This window comes from Paralichthys olivaceus, chromosome 9 (assembly GCF_024713975.1).
Source record: "Paralichthys olivaceus isolate ysfri-2021 chromosome 9, ASM2471397v2, whole genome shotgun sequence".
NCBI lineage: Eukaryota > Metazoa > Chordata > Actinopteri > Pleuronectiformes > Paralichthyidae > Paralichthys > Paralichthys olivaceus.
In genome coordinates, this window is record NC_091101.1 from 22,119,012 (window position 1) to 22,131,747 (window position 12,736).

General features: G+C 41.8%; 1 protein-coding gene across 3 annotated transcripts in view; it reads left to right on the plus strand.

Moving 5' to 3' along the window:
* The window catches only part of pitx2 (paired-like homeodomain 2), a 49,813-nt gene that overhangs the window by 28,197 nt on the left and 8,880 nt on the right, over positions 1–12,736 (plus strand). The window contains exon 1 of one of the 3 annotated variants that reach the window (XM_020078650.2): positions 11,147–12,103. The exons of 1 other annotated variant lie outside the window; for it this stretch is intronic. The gene's annotated coding sequence lies outside the window, so the exon portion shown is untranslated. Of the gene's footprint in view, positions 1–11,146; positions 12,104–12,736 lie in introns of those variants that run through there. One more of the 3 variants, XM_020078578.2, reaches the window with a different exon arrangement.

Sequence of the window (12,736 nt, forward strand, 5' to 3'; positions counted from 1 at the left end):
AGAGGCTGAAAACTGATGCATGCAACTGTATTTATGAGTTAAGAGGACCATGTACAATATTTAACATAAATGCTACCATAGGATTTGTTTGTGTCATCCCCTGATGGTTCAGAGTAAAAACAGAAAAACAGCACACAAAACGATTTAGTCACTCTGACCCAAAAACTGACTCTCGGGTTAAATGTGGAGGGAATCGTGTGAATTAAATCTAGATTAATCTTAAACACTTAATTAACACTTCTCCTATAATTCCAAGATGTGCCCAGGCTTTGTTTCACGCATCACTTTATGCATTTCGAGGAGATTTTCACTCCCAGTCATAGAAGAATTAATCTGCTTCTTACAAATAGAAAACATGAAAAAGATCTGCTCGATTCATATAAAGACACAAGATACTCTGTTTTAAACCACTACTTTCTGCAACGATTTTCCTCAGAAACCTCTCAGGTCCAATTTTTCAGCTACACAACCTCTCTGTGTTTGACCATAACAATCATACTTTATGTGTTCTTGACTGTGAATGTCAGATAGCTCTGTCGAGATACAGGGCGAGTTCATCGGGTCGTCCGCAGCTGAATCTCACAAAAATGGAATGTGGTTCAATAACACACAGATTAATTTTCATAATCAAACTTTTTGCTTGTGCTGTATTTATTAAAGTAGCATGTGAACACGAGGAAAAGAGCAAAGACGGAGACTCTGAAGTTGCCTGGAGTGAGCACCGGCCCCCCCAGACAGGCACGATGAAGTCATGTGCATCACCAGGGATGCACAGAGTTTGCGTGATCCATCACATCAGACATTATCAGTCATGTAATGAAGGCTTTGGTTCCACTCCCATGCTTTCTTTTCTCTCACACTCCTCAGACGGGGGTTTTTTTTCTCTCCCCCCCAAATAATAAGCTATCTCATCCCTTTTTCATTACACAAGTATTCCAACGCTGGAGTAGCCTGAAGGTTAGAGGAGCTTTCTTGTGACCGGAAGGTCACCACAGTCTGAATCTGCTAGATTTGCGATGAAAACCGAGGTGGGGTGGGGGGGGGGCGATTGAATGTGCATCACAACCTCCATCAGCGTGCCCTTGAGCAACACACAGTGCTCTCATTGGCTCCTCTGAAGCTGCTTAGGGCAGTTGGTAGCCTTTTATTTTTCAGTTTAAAGTACAAAAACTACAAAAACTACAAAAACTTCAAAAACGTAAACACTTTACCCGTCAGTGAAACAGTTGATTAATCAATAATACCTCTGATACTTGTAAGGCATATATACGTCGAAGACTTGAGGGAGGCATGGCGAGAGCCTGCAGTTGTGTGAAACAATCTGGAACGAGATTTTACACTTCTAATTACATCTATCAACAACTGGGGCTTTCATGTCAAAGCCAATGTGTTTCCTGTTAGCTGAACACTGTTCGTGACAGCCCTGCAATTAATTGAAACATTAGAGAGACGGGGGAATGCTCCGGGGCTCATGTGGCCTTGGCTGACGCGTCGCATGCACCACAGCCCCCCAAAAGACACGGAAAGCGCAGGCTATCCAGCGGCAGCTTAGCCTAGCCTCAGTGTCAGCGGGCTAGCTTTCCTCCCAGTCAGGGGGAACCAGATGTAACTCTGTACTCAGCATTAGCACATGTATCAAGTGGAGGCAGCCGCCACGGAAACATCCTTTTGTGACGAGGTTATTGCTCGGCCGCGTTTGATTCTGGAAGGCAGCTCCTCACGAAAGCTAAGTTTAGGACGCACATATGATTCACTGACTTATGGAGCTGTACATGTGGAGAGCGGCAGGATGGACTTGCAATAAGAGAGACCATAAGATTAGAGGTTTAATCTCAGCCACAGCTTGTGTGTCTTTCAGCAAACATTTGCAGAAGTGACATAAGCTTGAAAAAAAAGAAGAAGCTTGAAAGAGTCGTGTAAGATTCATGTTAGACTGACGAGTGGTATTCTGTACTATTATTTTCTGTCATTTGAGGCAATGAAGTTAAATAATCTTGCTGATTTCAGCTGCTCAAAAGTAACAGTTTCCCTTTTTTATTGTCATTTGTGTGATTGTGAACAGGAGTACACGAAAACTACTGAAGATATTTTATTGAAATGTGTTGCAAGGCTGGAAAATGGGTCATAAAACAACCCATTGAATTCTGGGGCAGATCCAGGACATTTTTATTACTTTATTCAACATTGTGAGATAAGTGTCTTTTTTAAACAATTACTGATTTCCCAGGGAATAATTCATGGATCATGCTGAAAAAAACAGGCTTAGTTAGGAGACTGATATCGACTGAGTGCCATTCTTGTTCATTTTGATGTCCAAAATATTTCCATCCATCTTGTGATGGTGTTTTATTTTTATAATCTGTGGTTTGCAGTTGCACCAGTTTAAGGAAACTAACTCTGCTGTCATGAAAGTAATTAAATTTGATCTTTGACTTGAAATTATAATTTTCCCATTCATATCCATAGGCAAAGGCCTTGTGGGCACCAACTACTGCATCTGTGGCTGCAAATCTGCAGGCTAAGACTTTGTAAGAACTTTGTAAGACCAACGTGAATGAAATGTAATACCCATGTCAAGTACGACCCACATGAAGGAATATCAGCGTCCCAGAATACTTACACTTCTCCATAATTGAAGATAAAGTGAATTAGTCTGTAGAGAAAAACCCTTGATGCGTCACGTTATCTCGCAAACTACAACCAGAGACAAAGGGTAGCCGTAGTGTTTCTCAGGGTCAAGCAGATCCGTGTGTTTGTTAGTTATCAGTTCCACATTGGTCTTGTTTATAGCTTTATACGAGCATAATATCTGTATCGCTGAGAAAGAACTACAACACAGACATAACAAAAAAAGTTCAAGGCCTGTTTATGTCATATTTTAATATATTTGAGAATTTTAAATTTCAGATTTATTCAATTTTAGACTTTTTGCCAAATTTTAAGACCCCACGGAAACTCTCGGCCAACTGTCACTTTTCAAAATTGAGTGTGTGTGTGTGTGTGTGTGTGTGTGTTTCATTGGTTCATTACAATGGAAACTGTCGTGTGACATTCACAGCATGCCAGGGGTCAGCAGCACCAGCCTGGAGCGAACTGACATGTCAGTCAGGAGAACGTACTTGGAAACAATCTTAAGTATTATTTATGAGGCCGGCAACTGCGATTACAATGAACTATGACATCACCTAAGCTTGGACCAATAAGCATTTATTTGCAGCAATGTGTCACCTCACACATCAAAGCTGTCCGCCTGGTATTCCCCCTGCGCCTCCGACAGCCTGCAGCTAATTACATGATCTGATAGTTACACAAGGAAGGTTGGGACTGGATGCTCGCTGCTGGGACAGTAAACGTACTCGACGCTACCTCTGCGACAACAGCTGCTGCTGTGCCCTTGAGCAAAGTGCTAAACCCACAACCAGTCCAGTAGCTGCTCATTGGCCGACAGCGTCCGGACCGGGCCGCTCCGAGATATTGGTTAAGCATTTTGATAGGGAATTGATCATTGGATATTTGGACAGTGGATATTGTTAAACTGATGCTGGACTGACATTTGTCCACATGGTGTTAAACGGACTCCAACCAGGAAGAACATCTAAACATCTGATTTAGTAAATGAGTGATGGATTTGGCAGCTGTCATGAGTGAGATTTTTTCCAAAAACAAAAGTAAAATCCATTAATATTAATATATTTATTTATTTTCACTGTACATTAAATCATCTTGACAAATAAACATAAAAATGAAACTGAAACACTTTTAAACAGACAGAGGGGGAAATATTTCAACAAGAAGCAGTAATGAATTAAAAAATATATATTTGAGTTCTTTTTAAGTCATAATATTATTATTATCATTCTAATTATGAGCATATTTTACAATTTTTATTTATTTAAATTACGCAGAAAAGATGTAAGATTAGATTCACAATTTAGATTAAGAGTAATTATTTTTTATTTAAATTCCAGGTATTTATATTTTCTTTTTATCAATAATTACATACAATGTTTATATTTTACAGTTTGTGGTTTAACTGTAAAATATCAAGCCACAATTAGATTTCTGTGTGTTAAGGATTTAAAACTATTTTTTTCGTCCACAATATCTGTATCGGCCCCTAAATACCCATATTCCCAGATCAGCCTCTAGTTAAAAACATTAAGAACTTTTGCTCTCAGGTCACATTCTTACTGTCAGTCAGAAAAAACACGAATACACAACAAACCGTTTCCCTTTAGCTGCATGGAAACAGTATCACACTCCACACACAGATTTGCCCTCTGGGATCAACACGGTCCGTCTTTTCTGAACTGTAACTTTAATCTTCACACAACAGTCGACAAAAAGGTTTGATTAAATGTCATGTTTTGAAATCCCCTTCATTTTCAAGTGGAAGAGCGACGCAGCTCTTTTCAGAACGACAAGAACAAACACGACTTCTGTTCAATGGAAACAGGAAGTTCACAAAAGGGTTTTCAGGTTACTATGCCAGCCTCTCCACCTGGGGCATGTGACAGGTTTGAGCTGCTGGTATGTTTTTCTTACCACATCAGAGGTCGCGGCTCGGTTTTGTTAGACATATTAAAAGAAAGATAATTCCTTGTTCCTGGTCTGGACGCCGTGTTTGTAGAAATGTAAAAAGGTGTCGATAACGACAGTCCTGAAGCTGCGAGGTTTTCTTGTGATGCAGCGAGTTGGAAACTATTTTTTTTCTGGCTTCACATTTTTCTTTTCTGTAAAATATCAGTTACACAAGCCACATGAGTGCGGAGCTACCTTGTGAAATTGAATAATTTCAGTGAAATATTAGTATAAGAGGATCAATGCTTCATTCAGACTGGACATCATTGGGTTACAAACATGTTATTGATATCTTGTGTCACCTCGTGTGAGAATTATTTAGTCACTTAGAGACTTGAGACGTTATTCAACTTTCAACCTCTTCATATAAAGAGTCAACGAGTGCACTGTGGGTTTTGAACACAGAGGTCGATATTTTGACACCAGAAATATAAAGTAGGTTGTTTAATTTGCACACGAGGGGCATGATGCCAATTTATAGTAGGTGATTTTTGACCTCGGTTATAGAAGAAAAGTTTGTTTTTCTTTCTATAAGCCTGAATCCATCAAATAACCCCTTAACAAGAAGGCTACCATGTTTATTTATAAATGTGCATGATCCAGAAACTAATTCAAGGAGTGAGCATAGCAAACATGCTGCTAAAAGGTTTAATTGGACTTTTTTGCCATTGACAAAGGTTGATAACTATAAAACAAACAGTTTTTTTCTTCGTTTTAAGCTAAAGGTCTAGGCAAAATTATTCAGAATATTTTGCCTTGGAAAGTGATAAAAAGAAAGTATAGAGTAAATCTGTATTTATATTAAAAAAACGAATTATTTAACTTATCCATAAAACATTTCCAAACATGTGCCCTTTCCTCTGGCACCCAAAGGCCTTAAGTGCACCATGCTAACTTGTAGCCCATGTGCTAAAATCTAAACTGTATCATATGCAATATACTGTGATTCATTATCAAGCCAATTAAATTAAATTATTCTCATGTTTATACTTACACCTCATCATAAATCCTCCTTTGGTCATCATTGTTATGCAACAGGTATGTTTCTGTTCTTGGAATAGAACCCAAACATCCATCCCTCTGAGCAGCGCTGGCCGTTACTTTTGCTCGGGCTTGTATCACCATTGTGTTGACGGAAATCAAAGCAGCAGCAGACAGAGAAATAGTGAATATGTATACCTTTAATCCCCCTTATCCTGCTGTTAGGCCAGGGTGTGTCCCCCGGTCTTTTATAATAGTCTGCAATGAGAAGCTTGAGTAAACACAATCAATGGAAGATACTAGCATATGCACCGCAGAGACTTACCAAGTACCCCCCCCCCCCCCTTGTTATATTCACCCCTACATATATTCGATTACACACTCCAACCTTTGTGGGTTCCACACAAATTACAATTGATGCAATATAACATGTGGGCACCAATAATAATCATCTCCATCACAGTTGTGGCAAAAACAGATTCTACGATAGGGGTGCCCTCTCTTTTTCTCTGTGTGTGTGTGTGTGTCGGGTGCTCCTGCATGCTCTCTTACTCCTGGATTACAATCTCTTCATCCATTATTAATGAAGTTAAACTACTAGTGGCATGCTGAATGTGCTGCATGGGAGATTTGCAGCTAATCCAGCGCAAAACAGCCCCAGTCACATAATGAAGGGGAAAAAAAGCACAAATGTCAACAGTTTCACACTGGGACTGGATTAGACACCCCCACCTCGCTCACACACTCTCTCACACACACACACACACACACACACACACACACACACACACACACACACACACACACACACACACACACACACACACACACACACACACACACACAGCAAATCTCTCTTCCAGCATGAAGAGTTACGAGTATCCGCACAGCCACCTCCCTCCGTCACCTTCTCTGTGATGTCTGCCCGCTGACGGATTAGTGAACCTGGAGTACCGATTCGAAGGAAAAGGCCGAAGAGCTGCTGAGGCTGAGATCAACGGTTGTGACGCTGCTTCCTCAGAAAGACAATCGGCCTCAGTTCCAGGCACAGACTTAGCGGAATATGACCCAGACACGCACGTGGTTACAGATCGACCTGGTATGAGTGGATGTAGACCCTGCGTCAGGGTCTGGTGTGTCACATGGGTTTGTTGTCTTGTCTCGTTGTGTTGCGTCTTGTTTACGGTGCAGCCGTGCATCGTGTCACCATGAAAAGCAGAGATAGGCATGAAACACTGGAACTAATCAGAACACATGACATGGGACTAGCATGCTGATTTCAGATTAGCCATGTTGCACTCGCCCTCCCTCCTTCTCTCTCTCTTTGTCTTCCTTTTGGATACGGTCTTTTTCACATCTGTCTCTTTCTTTTTTAAATCTCTTTGGATCATTTGCGTTACATTCTCCTCTTTGCTTCATCTCCTCCCTCAATTCTTTTCATTCCACAAACTGTCATCAATTGAGTAACGTAATTGGAATTCTTATATGAAACAAAACTCATCTTTCCAAGGTTTTTCTTAAATGTTGCAGTTCACACTACAATGTCAACAGGACAGAGACAGATGGGGTCATATTTAGCATTTTTGTGAAAGTCTAGATTCCGTGGTATTCACAACCTCTTACATCAGAAAGTGGTGACATGCTCACAAACATTTTCAGAAATGGTGCCGGCCATAAAAGTTAATTTTTCATCAGATGCTAAGTTGATTGGTTGGTCCACAACTTTTAGGCCAGAGATATTTTAACAACTTGAGTTAATTGCTAAATAAAAAAATGTCTTTGTGAGTGTGTTAGCATGATAGCATTAGTATTTAGCTGTGGACTCTAAATTTAACTTCAAGATAATTGTTATTGTTTAAACTCGGGTGTCAACATTGAGGAAGAAATTTATTTCACATTTAATTGGTAAATTTTTGTGAACGTTGCCTGGATCCATCTTTCCCTCTTGAATTCTGTCCCTCTATATACTTCCACCTCACATGCATGTCTTTCTTTCTTTACACATTTTGAAGGGATTGATTAGCACATTTCATCCATCCTCTAACCCTCCACTGTCTGAACGAGCCTCCACCTCTCTCCTCCCTCTCTCTCCTCCATCTCCTCATGCCATCCCTCTCTGCCACAGTGGACCAATTAGGCCTAAGCTGATTCCAGTTGTGACCTTTGGGTCCACCTCGGGTCTGCTGACAGGAGAGTTAGCATGTAGCTGAACTGTTTTACATGTTATTGACGGGCTGGGAGGCATCATAGTCATTTTATCACACCAATTTCATTCTTGGCCGATTTCCCCTTAGGCAGGTTAGTGGCAGCTTCCCATTGATTTTTCATGTAATTGATCAGAGACCTGCTTGAGCAATTTATTGGCCCGCTCGCACCTGTGATTAAGGCTGAGGCCGCATGTGTTTATGCATGCACGGACTATTACCTTCCCCGAGATCAAGTGCGTGCCGTAAAAGCGTTGCTGTGCGGTGCTGTCCGTCTGTGGCTGTCGGCGTAATGAATGCCGTCCTAGTCTCAGGGACATTTTTAATCACGCTTGACCAAAGCCATGTCATGTCCAAAGTCAAGAGAAAATAGCGGCGGGCTCGTCTGACTGACCAGCAATGACAGGAGTTAATGTGCTCACATAAAAACATGGACCAGAGTTTAATTCAAAGTAATCCTTGCTCATTTGAAGCCGCCTCATGCATGGGATTAATATTAGAGCAGTCTGGGGGCCAAAACCACAGTGACATCAGCTAAGCATTTTCTTTGGAAGCCGAGGATGGGATAATTACAGAAGAAGACAAAGACGAAGAGCTGAGTACTTTTTAAATATACACCATGTTTGCCGGGCACGTCGGGAGAAGTGAGGGTAGCCTAACATGCAAGTCATTTACTGGCCTCGCATATTACGCTCTAAACCACAAGCCATGTTGCTGAGTTGGAGTGGTTAGCGTTGGTGTAGCTCATCTCCCTTTGGTACAGTGACAGAGCTGGAATGGTACGGATCAGGCATAAAGCCGCTCAACAAGCTCAAGAGCTATCAAAGAGCCACCCTTTTAATTTGGTTAATTTACAGGCAGCTTTTTCGCTAATAACATTCTTGGAGTGATACTTGACAAATGGAAATACACACAGGATATTTCTGTCTCGGAGGAGAGAGACGCGTCTAACGTTTGGTTCCTTTTTTCTCCTACAATGGAGTCCCACCCCCGAAGTAAAGCTAAATCCACATGCCGTTGCTTTATTTCTAACATATTAGCAGCACATAAACTGATTTGTTTAAAGATTTGTGGCTTTGGAAACACCAATTTGACTCCAAATTTTATTACATGGCCACAGAGCGTTGGCCAGACAGAGCACTCGGCGACAATCACGTGTGGTTTGAGGCTAAAACTGAATAAAAAAAAGAAAAAGAAAACCAGGCTCAGGCAAAGAACCCCCCAGCCCCCAGCCCCCACTCCACATCTGCATTACTCAAGCTTCCCGGTGCACCAGAATGATGACCATCTATAAAGCAAGGACGGTAAACAGTATATCACTGAATGCTGTGTGGGAGAAAAAAGCTTTAGATTCATTTTAACCGACGGCCTATTTGGAATGAATTCAAAAGTCGTGGTGTGAGGTGAAGGGAGAAGTCGGAGACAAGCGCCCTTTCAAGGGATTTTTGTTTCTTTTTTGATTTGACTGTAATTGATTCCTTGTGGCATGAGCAGGATGCAAAGGCTGTATGATGGAGGAAAAGGCATTTGTCACAGCAAACCATTTCTATAGAAATTTTGTGGGGTTTCATTTCACAACAAGACTAATATCTTTGCATCACGGGGTAATTTAGCATTGCATACCCTCCATTAAACAATTATTATTGATGCAATAGCTGTATGCTGGGAAATGTAAATATATAGGGACATATTCTGGTTGAACATGTGTATTTTCACAATACTGATGTGGCTTTGTGGCCTAAATCTTTGCATTTAGTCACTTTAAATAAGTATACATGGTTGCCAGGCCTTGCAGATGTAAATACTGGTTCCATGAGGGGAAATGTTGAGATTTAAGCTTCATATTATGCACATAACTGGTTCTTAGAAGGTTTTAAAAGTGCAGTTTAAAGCTGTAATAAATCCCAGAGGAGAATAATGAGCAGAAAAGGCAAAAATTTCGTTCCAAATGAAAATGTAAAGCAGATTTTCTCCTTTTTTTGCCTTATGGGTTTGAGAGTTTGTGTTAGTGTGGCCAGTCAATCATCTCTCCTCTTTAAAGTGCAGGCCTTGGATGGATGCGTGCTGATGTGCATGAAAGCTGGGAAAGGCTGTTTTAAAGTCCATGTGCGCTGCTGCAGCATGAGGAGGAAAAGTTAAAAATGTCCAACTGTACTGAGGCTGATGTGCTCGTTAAGAATCAGGAGAGAGCGTCGGCGGAGCAGGTCACCCCCGTTTCTCACATCACAGCCCCATCAGAAATTCTTTCAAGTGTCCTTCTGCGTCGCCAAAGATGACAACGGCAAATCGATAAGCGCTTGAAATGAAAAGGAGCCGCCGGTTTGCCCCCGAGGCGAAAGATTTCATACCCGCCAGCCTCCTCTGAACTTCAGGCATTCCTCTGCACCTTTCTGCGTGAGAAAGAGGAGGCTCTCGTGTGTGTGTGTGTGTGTGTGTGTGTGTGTGTGTGTGTGTGTGTGTGTGATTCCCTCTCCTCCTCATCCTCTCTCTTTGTATAAGAAGGTAAGAGGAGAATATAGCAGCCGAACCATCACCATGACTCTCCAGACGCAGCTCAACCTCCTTGTTCTCTCCGTGCATGCCGGATGGGGGCCGGGCGTGATTTGAAGATGTGCATGATGTGGAGGATGTTATCTGCACGTGCTTTGGGGTCGTTTAACTACATTATGCATGTGTGTGTGCGCACGCACGCACATGGTGGATTTCCACACCACAATCCAATATTAAAGCGAACAGGTCAAATTGCGCAGCACTAAACGAGCAGTGATGGTAAATGGTTGATTTTCATTTCTTTCTCTCGTGTTGTTTATCATTTGACTCCACGCACTGTGCACGCACGTGTGTTTACAGCTGTGGAAAATGGATAAAAACAGCTCTGGCCTTCCTGGGCCTCTGAGGAAGAGGAATCTCTCAATGTATTTATTAACCTCATCAAAACAGCTGGTGAAATTTGGGATCAAGCAACATCCACTCTCATAATTACGCATTTGGTAATTTATGTTATCACATGTGATGCTGTGAACCAAATTTTGGTTGCTGGAGAAGGAGTGGGGGGGAGGAGAGCGCGTGATGCGCACGGTTTGCTTCAGTGTTCCCTTTTTGCCTGGAAATTCCCGTGTGGATGTGCGCATTAATTAGGGTTTAATGGGAGTATGACTAAAAATGTAAAAGAAGGATTAGGCCAGGAGGGAGGAGGGGGAGGGGTGCACAGGGCCTACGTCCGGTCTGCTCGGCTCACTTAAGATGCGAATGGAAACGAAAAAAAAAAAAAAAACTGTCTGCATCTCAAGAAACGGATCTATAAAAACATTTGCATCCGAGCCAGCTGTTCACTTCACGAGCACATAAATCCGCAACACCGCTGCTGCTCTGTCTGGCCCTGGAGGAGCCTCATGTAAATACGTTTATTCTGTTTTCCAGCCACCTCTTAAATATTCAAAATATTCTGTTTTGCAGATTTAATAGAATTATGACTAAAATGACAAAATGCATTTTAATTGGGTGTTAATTAGACGCAGACTTCGTTGATTACGCATGGGTTGGAAGAGGAATCCTCAAATGTTGTGTTTTATTTCAAGTACCTGCCAGTAAATGGATATGAAGCCATTAATCTATTTGTTTAGTAATGAATAAATAATGAAAATGAGCGGTTGAGTCGCTTGTTTTACGTTGCAGGATGGACTTACGCAAATTCTGTTTTGCATATCTGTGCCACAAATGTGCATCGATAAACCTGGCGCACTCACATGGATTTTTTTAAACATGCATGGGCGCTTTTTAAAGACGCCACTCTTATATTTTTATTATTGTTGTTGAAAGTTCGTCTTCTGTCGGACTACAACAGGGAGAGACGTATACACACAAACACACCCCTTTAAAAGCGCGCACGCACGCACACACGCGCGGGGTCCCTCTCTGAGCTCAAAAAGAAGGAGGAAAAAAATGCGCCACTCTTGAAGCGTCTTTCCAGGGGGAAAAAGTTGAGGAAGACAGAAGAGGACGAACCAAGGGGAGACTCGGATGAAAGCGCCTCCTTCGCTGCTTCTCCTCACACTGTAAATAGATGGTTATTTATGCGCATAAATGAAACTATCCTGCGTCTTTCTCTCGCTTTTTTTTTGGATAACATAGCTGGGGGAGCCTGATCCGCGCAATTACGCACGCGTTTCCGGACAGAAACTTCAGACTAGTGCGTAACTGGACCTTGAAGTTTGCTCAGTCGTCGCTGTAAAACTCAACTGCTGTGAACACGAGTGGGTCTGGACGCTGGAATTTACCTCTTGACTGTAGAATAAAACGCCGACGGCTGCAGGGCAACGCATCGGTGTCCACGACTGGTAAGTGAAGTGTAGAGAAGCTGAAGGCGCCTTGAAAGGAAGTGAGATGTGAGTTAATGCAAGTGGAGGAATTTGTTCCACTTTTTTTCGCGTTTCCGATGTGAATTTCAAAGCTGTGGCATAAAGGAGCATGAAGGGATGTGAGAGCAGAGTGCGCCTCACAGGTCGACGGGTGATAATGGTGTATCGTTAGAGGTGATGGAGTGTGGGAAAGTAAAAAAAAAAAAACACACAAGGCGGAGGTTTAGGGTTTGATAGTCCCGACCTTTGGTTGGTGATACTTTAAAGAAAATTATGAAATATCAGCTGAGAAATGAAAAACTGTGCTTTTGTGCGTAATTTGCGCGTTTTGGTTTGATTCTCTGGGTTTAAAACGCAACACAAATTCCATTAAAGTGCGTAAAACGATAGTGTACAAAACAAATAAAGCTTCTGAGAACTCAAACTAAAATTAATTGGAGTTAACTCTCTTCAGGAAAATAAAAGTAACAGTGTAAAGTGACTATAAAGTGAATTCAGGTGTTTTACCTTCCTCTGCCTCCCTGTGCAATACCGTGTAAAGAGAATTGAGAGGGTGAGAGTCTGGGGGTGAGTGTGAGGGACGTTCACGGTCTCACGCCTTTAATTAATACG